Source organism: Somniosus microcephalus, chromosome 7 (genome assembly GCF_052327205.1).
Source record: "Somniosus microcephalus isolate GS21.2 chromosome 7, FLI_Smic_1.0, whole genome shotgun sequence".
NCBI lineage: Eukaryota > Metazoa > Chordata > Chondrichthyes > Squaliformes > Somniosidae > Somniosus > Somniosus microcephalus.
Genome location: NC_140993.1, coordinates 275,637,304 through 275,646,821, shown reverse-complemented (window position 1 = coordinate 275,646,821; position 9,518 = coordinate 275,637,304). Strand labels below are relative to the sequence as shown.

The following is a 9,518-nucleotide window of genomic DNA, read 5'->3' as shown; positions in this document are numbered from 1 at the left end:
GGGGAAATTTCCCTCCACGCAGTGTGTGAGGAAGCCCAGAGCTGTTCTGCCCAGGTCTGGTCACCTCTGCACAGGTGGGCTCACAGGTGGTGCAGCCCAGGGACTCGCGCAGGTGGCGCCTGCCTGTCAATCAAATACATCCGCACGCATGCGCACCGCCTGGAGCTCCCGGTGCCGCCGCTCACCCTCTGGCCCCGCCCCCAGAGCACTTGTGTGTGTGCGCGTGCGCGGAGTTTAACCGCCTGAGAATTCAACGCGGCCGGGCGCGCGCGCACTGAGCGCTGGGAGCGAGCGCAGCCAGAGCTCGCCCGGAGCCCGCGCTGACAGACGGACACAGAGCGGAGCGGCACCGCGGTAAGAGAGAGTCCGTGAGGGGGCTGGGTGTCGCTGTGAGGGTCCAGTGTAATGGGGCTCTGTGTCACTGTGAGGGTCCAGTGTTCCAGTATAATGGGGATCTGTGTCACTGTGAGGGGCCAGTGCTCCAGTGTAATGGGGCTCTGTGTCACTGTGTGAGGGGCCAGTGCTCCAGTGTAATGGGGCACTGTGTCACTGTGAGGGGCCAGTGCTGCCAGTGTGATGGGGCTCTGTATGTCACTGTGAGGGTCCAGTGCTCCAGTGTAATGGGGCTCTGTATGTCACTGTGAGGGGCCAGTGTAATGGGGCTCTGTTACTGTGTGAGAGGCCAGTGTAATGGGGCTCTGTATGTCACTGTGTGAGGGGCCAGTGTTCCAGTGTAATGGAGCTCTGTGTCACTGTGTGAGAGGCCAGTGCTGCCAGTGTAATGGGGCTGTGTGTCACTGTGAGGGGCCAGTGCTGCCAGTGTAATGGGGCTGTGTGTCACTGTGAGAGGCCAGTGCGAGGGGCTGTGTGTCAATGTGTGAGGGACCAGTGCTGCCAGTGCGATGGGCTGTATGTCACTGCATGAGGGACCAGTGCTGCTAGTGTGAAGGGGCTATGTGTCACTGTGAGGGGCCAGTGCTGCCAGTGTGTCACTGAGGGGCCAGTGCTGTCAGTGTGAGGGGGCTGCGTCACTGTGCGAGGAGCCAGTGTTGCCACTGATGGGGCTGTGTGACTGCGTGACGGTCCAGTGCTGCCAGTGTGAAGGAGCTGTGTGTCACTGTGTGAGGGGTCAGTGCTGCCAATATGATGGGGCTGTATGTCACTGCGTGAGGGGCCAGTGCTGCCAGTGTGAAGGGGCTATGTCACTGTGAGGGGGCTGCGTCACTGTGTGAAGGGCAAGTGCTGCCACGGTGAGGGGCTAGTGTTGCCAGTGTGAGGGGACTGCGTGAGGGGCCAATGCTGCCAGTGTGAGGAGCGGGGGAGCTGTGTCACTGTGAGGGGATGGTGCTGTATGTCACTGTGAGGGGCCAGTGCTGCCAGTGTGAGGGGGCTGTGTGTCACTGTGTGAGGGGCCAGTGCTACATGTGAGAGGGGCAAGTGCTGTCACGGTGAAGGGGCTGTGTGAAGGGTCAGTGCTTCCAGTGTGAGGGGCCAGTGCTGCCAGTGTGAAGGGTGGGTGAGCTGTCTCACTGTGTGAGGGGCCAGTGCTGCCAGTGTGATGTGGCTGTGAGGGGCCAGTGCTGCCAGTTTAATGGGGTTGTGTCACTGTGAGGGGCCAGTGCTGCCAGTGTGATGTGGCTGTGAGGGGCCAGTGCTGCCAGTGTAATGGGGTTGTGTCACTGTGAGGGGCCAGTGCCTGGGAGTCCTGGTGCACGAAACTCAAAAGGTTAGTATGCAGGTGCAGCAAGTGATTAAGAAGGCCAATGGAATGTTGGCTTTCATTGCTAGGGGGATAGAATATAAAAATAGGGAGGTATTGCTTCAGTTGTACAAGGTATTGGTGAGACCGCACCTGGAATACTGCGTACAGTTTGGTGTCCATACTTAAGAAAAGACATACTTGCTCTCGAGTCAGTACAAAGAAGGTTCACTCGGTTAATCCCGGGGATGAGGGGATGGACATATGAGGAGAGGTTGAGTAGATTGGGACTCTACTCATTGGAGTTCAGAAGAATGAGAGGCGATCTTATTGAAACATATAAGATTGTGAAGGGGTTGGATCAGGTGGATGCGGGGAGGATGTTCCCGATGATGGGTGAAACTAGAACTAGAACTAGGGGGCATAGTCTTAGAATAAGGGGCTGCTCTTTCAAAACTGAGATGAGGAGGAACTACTTCACTCAGAGGGTGGTAGGTCCATGGAATATGCTGCCCCAAAAAGCTGTAGAAGCTACATCATTACATAAATTTAAAACAGAAATAGACAGTTTCCTAGAAGTAAAGGGAATTAAGGGTTACGGGGAGCGGTCAGGAATTTGGACATGAGTCTAGGTTCGGATCGGACATGGCCCTGTGGGTAGCGGAGCGGGCCCAGGGGCCGTGTAGCCTGATCCTGCTCCTATTTCGTGTGTCTAATTCTGTTAGATTCAGGAGATGGTTCTGTGATAGTAGATTGGCGGTTAGGATCAGATCAGCCATGGTCTTAAATGGCGGAGCAGGCTCGAGGGGCCGATTGGCCTACTCCTGCTCTTATTTCTTATGTTCTTATATGCTGCCAGTGTGATGGGGCTGTGTTTTGCTGTGTGAGGTGCCAGTGTGATGGAGCTGTGTGTCATGTAGTGTATGAAGGACCACTGTTTTTGGTGTGTGCTGGCCTCTGTTACTGTGTGAGGGGTCAGTACTGCCAGTGTAAGTGGGGTTGTCTGTTTTCTAGCAGATGACCGAAGAAAGAACTTGGATCTTTATAGCACCCTTGACGACCTCCGGATGTCCCAAAGCGCTTTACAGCCAAGGAAGTACTTTTGATGTGTAGTCACTGTTGTAATCTTGGAAAGGCATCAGCCAGTTTGCACACAGCCAAGACCCACAAACAGCGATGTGATAATGTCACGATATTCTGTTTCAGTGATAAATTTCTGCCAGTACACTGGGGCGACCTCCCCTACTGTTCTTCGCAATTGTGCCATGGGATCTTTTGCATTCACCTGAGAGGGCAGACGGTGCCTTGGTTTACCATCTCGTCAGAATGGCAGCACTTCCTCGCTACTGCCCACGAGTATCGGGCTAGGTTTTTGTGCTCAAGTCGCTGGAGTGGGATTTGAACCCCCAGCTCTCTGACTCCGAGTACTACCGTTGTGCTGTGGCTGACGCCGTAACAGGAGGTAATCGCTGTCTCACAGTTCATGCATTGTGAGTGAGATTTTGTTATGTGTTGTATGAAAGCCTGTGCTCTGATAGTTCATCCTTGCCAGCCATGAGCTTATCGTGGATGATTGCATTGACATCATGGTCCTGACGGAAACTTGGGTGAGGGGGGGATGACACCTTACCCTTAAATGAAGCTTCCCTGCCTGGCTATACCGTCCACCGCCCAGAATACTGTGGATCTCATCACCAAATCACACTTTGGTCTGTCCCCATACTTGTCCGGCACGTTCTCTTCCTTTAAGCATCTCTCCTCATTCCACCCCTTTCACCTCCCATTTAAAATTCTTGTTCTCTATCGCCCACCCAAGTACCATAAACATTTTATTACCAAGATGTCTTCACTGCTTTCCTCCCTCAGTCTCTGCACCGAGCGACTTCTCATCCTTGGTGATTTCCAACTCCATCTCAATTCATCATGCGTTCTCTACTGTGTTCACTGCACTCCTATCGTCCCTTAATCTCTCCCTCCATGTAAACGTCCCAACCCATATTCACGGCCACCCCCTCGACCTTGCCATCTCTCGTGGGCTTGATTCTCCCATCATGATGTTCGCAGATAAGGCCATCTGTGACCCCTGCTCTCCACCCACATTCCCCTTCGCCCCCCCCCCCCCCCCCCAAACCTACTTCCTTCTGTGCCCGCCCCTGGAAAAAACTCTCTCCCAACTCTCTTACGAAATCCCAACTGTCCAGCCTTTGTCCCTCCATTCACCACGACATTTCTGCAGCTACCGATCTGCTCACCCACACCCTCACCACCACCTTTGATGCCCTAGTTCCTATTAAAACAATTACCCCCTCTCACCCTGGCCGTTCCCCCTGGTAGGGCCCTCATCTTCACTCCCTTAAGTCTGCCAGACTTGAACGGATATGGCAGACAACTGGTTTAGCCATTCACCGCCAGATCTGGCTGGACCACGTAAAGCATTATCGGGTCCTGCTCTCGTCTGCCAAAATTGCTCACTATTCCAGAATCATTCTGGAATGCAAAGATAAACCCCAGCGTCTATTCTCTACTGCTAACCGCCTTCTTAAACCCCTCTCCTCTGTCTCCTCCACCCTCATCTCCGTCAACAAGTGTGAGGAGCTCATGGACTTCTTTGTCTCTAAGATTGAGACCATCCGTTCAGCTACTTCTGCCACTTCCCTTCTTCCCCTAGCCCACTGGGCCAAACTTCCTCTAAGGTTCACCCCTGCCCTAGCCCTGAACTCGCATCTTTCTCCAGTTTCTCTCCGATCTCCCCTCATGACCACTCTGTGCTCATCTCGTCCATGAGACCCACTTCCTGCTCCCTCGACCCCATTCCTACCAAACTGCTGACCACCCAACTTAATTTTCTGTTAGCTGACATTGTTGAAGGTTCTCTTTCCTCAAGTACTGTCCCCCCTCTCCTTCAAATCTGCTGTCATCACACCTCTCCTCAAAAAAAAAAAAAAAAAAAAAAAAAAAAAAACCCCTTGACCCCCTTCCATCCTTGCAAACTACCGCCCCATCTCCAACCTCCCTTTCCACTCAAGTCCTTAAACGTGTTGTCGCCTCCCATATCCGTGCCCATCTTTCCCGCAACCCCATGTTTGAATCCCTCCAATCAGGTTTCCACCCCTGTTGCAGTACCGAAATGGCTCTCACCAAAGTCACAAATGATGTCCTTTGTGACTGTGACAAAGGTAAACTATCTCTCCTTGTCCTTCTCAACTAGTCTGCAGCCTTTGACACGGTTGACCACTCCATCCTTCTCCACTGTCATCCAGCTGGATGGGACTGCGTTCACCTGGTTCCATTTTTATCTATCTAATCGTAGCCTGCTTCCGCATCGTTATCTCTGGTGTCCACCAAGGATCTATCCTTGGAACTCTCCTATTTCTCGTCTACATGCTGCCCCTTGGCGACACCATCCGAAAACACATGTACACTGACGACACCCAGCACTACCTCCCCACCACTTCTCTCGACCCTTCCACCGTCTCTAAATTGTCAGACTGCTTGTCCAACATTCAGTACTGGATGAGCAGGAATTTTCTCCAATTAAATATTGGGAAGATCGAAGCCATTGTTTTCGGTCCCCGCCACAAACTGCATTTCGAGCCACTGACTCCATTCCTCTCCCTAACATCTTTCTGAGGCTGAACCACACTGTTCGCACCCTTGTTTGACCCGGAAATGAGCTTTCGACCACATATCCGTGGCCTAACTAAGGTTGCCTATTTCCACCTCCGTAACATCACCCGTCGCCGCCCTTGCCTCAGCTCATCTGCTGCTGAAACCCTCATCCATGCCTTTGTTAGCTCCAGACTTGACTATTTCAACGCACTCCTGGCTGGACTCCCACATTCTACCCTACGTAAACTTGAGGCCATCCAAAACTCGGCTGCCCGTGTCCTAACTCGCACCAAGTCCCGTTCGCCCATCACCCCTGTGCTCGCTGACCTACACTGGCTCCCGGTTAAGCAACGCCTTGATTTCAAAATTCTCATCCTTGTTTTCAAATCCCTCCATGGCCTCGCCCCTCCCTATCTCTGTAATCTCCTTCAGCCCCACAACCCCCCAGAGATATCTGCGCTCCTCTAATACTGCCCTCTTGAGCATCCCTGATTATAATCGCTCCACCATTGGTGGCCGTGCCTTCAGCTGTCTAGGCCCTAAGCTCTGGAATTCCCTGCCTAAACCTCTCCGCCTCTCTACCTTGCCTCTCTTTCTTCCTTTAAGATGCTCCTTAAAACCTACCTCTTTGACCAAGTTTTTGGTCATCAGGCTAAATTTCTCTGTGGCTCGGTGTCAAATTTTTGTCTTGTAATACTCGTGTGAAGCGCCTTGGGGCGTTTTACTACGTTAAAGGTGCTATGTAGGTACAAGTTGTTGTTGTTAGCAGGACCGACAACAGCATTAAGAAAGTGAGTCTAGTTGCATGTTATTCAGTAGAGTTTATTTGAGAGAAATTCAACATTTCTGTCTTTACTCTTGTGTTTGAGGGTTGAGTGTTTCAGATTCCGCTTCCCAAAGTGCGGCATTGGCACATGGCAACTGCACCTTTGTTTTACATTGGGAGAAAAATAAGCCTCTAATTTTGCTCTCATGGAGCTAATGGTCCAATAAAATTATCCCAGAAAGCCTTGGCGTCTGTTTCTCTTTTCCTCCGTGCTGTTTGAAAAGGCCTGGGTGCTGACATGACAGAGATTTTTCTATGTCAGAGACACGATATAAATGAATGATCCTGTTGTATTGTACTTTATATCTACTCTGGTAATTCATGTTTCTATAGGGGTAAAAATGGGTTGTTCAACAACACAGTTCTTAAGTGTTTACCCTTTTATTTATTATTGGGATATCAGTGAGACTGGCAAGGCAGCATTTGTTGCTCGTTGCTCTGAGGGCATTGTGTGTGAAGCACATAATGTGGGACTGGAGTCACAGGGATGGCAGGTTAGCTTTCCTGAGTTTTGGGTACAGTGATTATGTTACTCAACAAGTAATCCAGTGGCCTGGACTAATAATCCACAGAATGTGACTTCAAATCCTAACATGGCAGTTTGAGAATTTAAACTGAAGTAAAAATATGGGATTGTTGCAAAAACCCATTTTCCCTTTGGGGAAGGCAATCTGCTGTTCTTACTTGATCTGGCCGATATGTGGCTCCAGTCGCTCACCAATGAGGTTGACTCCTAACTGCCCTCTGAAATAGGCTAGCTAGTCGCTCGGTTGTATCAAACTGCAGTTTGACAACAGTTCAAGGCGAAGGCCCAGCGCCATCTTTTCAGCGCAACTAGGGATGGGCAATAAATGCAGCCTTGCCAGGGCTGCCTACATTCCGAGAATGAATATAGGGTTTCACAACAATCCTGCAGCTTCCATGGTTACTTTCTGGTAGTCGTGCACAAATGACCAGATTTAATTAATTCAATTTCACATCTTGCCACGGTGGATTTGAACTCATTACCTCTGGGTTGCATGTCCAGTACCGTAACTGTGAAGCTACCAAAGCTGTGTATAGAATATAATTTTAAAAAATATAATCTTTCACTTCTAACTTTGTATGTAATGCTTAATATAAACTCTTGCTCTAAAATGCGATTTACTGTAGGTTTTGTAATTTCTGTTCTGGCAATTTATTTGCATATACATGTTCTAATGACTACTGCTTCTTGTGGTTGTGTTCCCATCACGTTCATGCAATGTAGTTGGAGATTGTGTAATAGAGGACACTGACTACCCTTTTATATTCTGACTTGGAACAGTCACAGAACAATAGAATCTTACAGCACAGAAGGAGGTCATTTGGCCCTTCGTGTTTGTGCTGGCTCTTTGAAAGAGCTGTCAAATTTAGTCCCATAACCCTGCAAATAAGTCCTCTTCAAGTACATGTCCAATTGCCTTTTGAACGTTACAATGGAATCTGATTCCACCGCCCTTTCAGGTAGTGCAGTCCAGATCTTAACAACCCTCTGAAAAAAATTCTCCTCCTTTCGCTAATTATGTTAAATCTATGATCACTGGTTACCGACTAACTTGCCAGAGGAAACCGTTTCTCCTTATTTGCCCTATCAAACTCCTCATAATTCAGAATACCTCTCCACATAACTGAAATCCCTCATCCCTTGTATCATCCTGGTAAACCTCCTCACCAAAGCCTTGATATCCTTCCTAAAGTGTGGTGCTCAGAACTGTACGCAATACTCCAGGTGGGGCCTAACCAGTGATTTGTAAAGGTTCAGCATGACTTCTTTGCTTTTGTATTCAATGTCACTATTTACAAAGCCAAGTATCCCATACACTATCTTAACTGCCACATCATCTTGCCCTGCCACCTTCAAAGATTTGTGAATATGTACCCCAGGTCCCTCTGCTTTTGCATCCCCCTCAGAGTAGTACCATTTAGATTATACTGCCTCCCTATGTTGTTTCTCCAGAAGTGCATCATTTCACACTTATCTGCATTAAATTGCATTATGCCATGTGCCTGTCAACAGACTGTCTGTGTCCTCCTGAAGTCTGTTACTACTTTCCTCACTATTTACTATGTTGCTAAGTTTGGTATCATCCGCAAACTTCAAAATTGTACTCCCTATACCCAAGTTCGGGTCATTTATATATAACAAGAAAAGCAATGGCCCTAATACCAACCTCTGGGGGACCCCGCTACATATTTCTTTCCAGTCAGTAAAACATTGGTCATCACTGTTCTCTGCCTCCTATCCCTTAGCCAATTACATACCCGTTACCATCGTCCCTTTAATCCTCTGTGCTTCTATTTTCTGAATAAGTCTGTTATGTGGTACTTTATCAAATGCCCTTTGAAAGTCCATATATATAACATAACATAACTGCACTACCTTTATCAACCCTCTGTTACTTCATCAAAGAACTCAATCAGGTCAGTCAGACCCGATTTGCCTTTAACAAGTCCATGCTGGATGTCCCTTATTAACCCATGCTTCTCCAAGTGAGAATTAATTTTGCCCTTGACATTGGTTTCTAGTAGTTTTCCAACCATTGACCTTGGACTGATTGGCCTGTAGTTGCCAGGTTTAACCCCCCCTCCTTTTTTTGAACGGGGGTGTAACATTTGCAATCCTCCAGTCCTCTGACACCACCCCCACATCCAAGGAGGATTGAAAGATTGTGGTCAGAGCTTCTGCTATCTCCACCCTCGCTTCCCTCAGCAACCGAGGATGCATCCCATCAGGTCCAGGTGACTAGTTAACATTGAATGATGCCAGCCTATTTAACACCTCATTTCTATCTATTTTTATCCTATTCAATATCTCTACTCCCCCCTCCCCCTTCTCTACTGTGACATTAACTTCATTGTCTTCTTTTGTGAAGATAGATGCAAAGTCCTCATTCAGTACCGCAATCATGCCCTCTGTCTCCACAAGAAGATTTCATCCCTAATCGGTCTACCATTCCTTTAACAATCCTTTTTTTTTTAGTATGTTTATAAAACATTTTTGGGTTCCCTTTTATGTTACTGTTAATCTTTTCTCCTATTCTTTCCTTGTTCTTATATCATTTTTCAATTCCGCCCTGCACTCTGTATTCTGCCTGGTTTGCAACTGTACCTACATTTGTCATAAACCTGCTTTTTTTTGTTTTGTTTTAATCTCGCTTTCCTTTTTTATCCAGGGAGCTGTAGCTTTGGATGCCCCATCTTTCCTCCTTTTATAAGAATATGCTTGGTTTGTACTCGAACTAGCTCCGCCTTGAAGGCCTGTCATTGCTCATTTACTGTTGTCTTACAGTGCGCTAAAATGTTTTCTAAATTTTCTTCACTGTCTTACATCAATATTAGTTTTCTATCTTTGGCATCCCAGGT

At 48.4% G+C, this 9,518-nt stretch overlaps 1 protein-coding gene across 6 annotated transcripts in view; it reads left to right on the top strand.

Annotated features, from left to right (window-relative positions):
* The first annotated feature begins 238 nt into the window (after positions 1–238).
* The window catches only part of LOC147115349 (cAMP-regulated phosphoprotein 21-like), a 789,554-nt gene continuing 780,274 nt past the window's right edge, over positions 239–9,518 (top strand). For all 6 annotated transcript variants that reach the window (XM_085993832.1, XM_085993820.1, XM_085993830.1 and 3 more), the window contains exon 1: positions 239–354. The gene's annotated coding sequence lies outside the window, so the exon portion shown is untranslated. The remainder of the gene's footprint in view (positions 355–9,518) is intronic.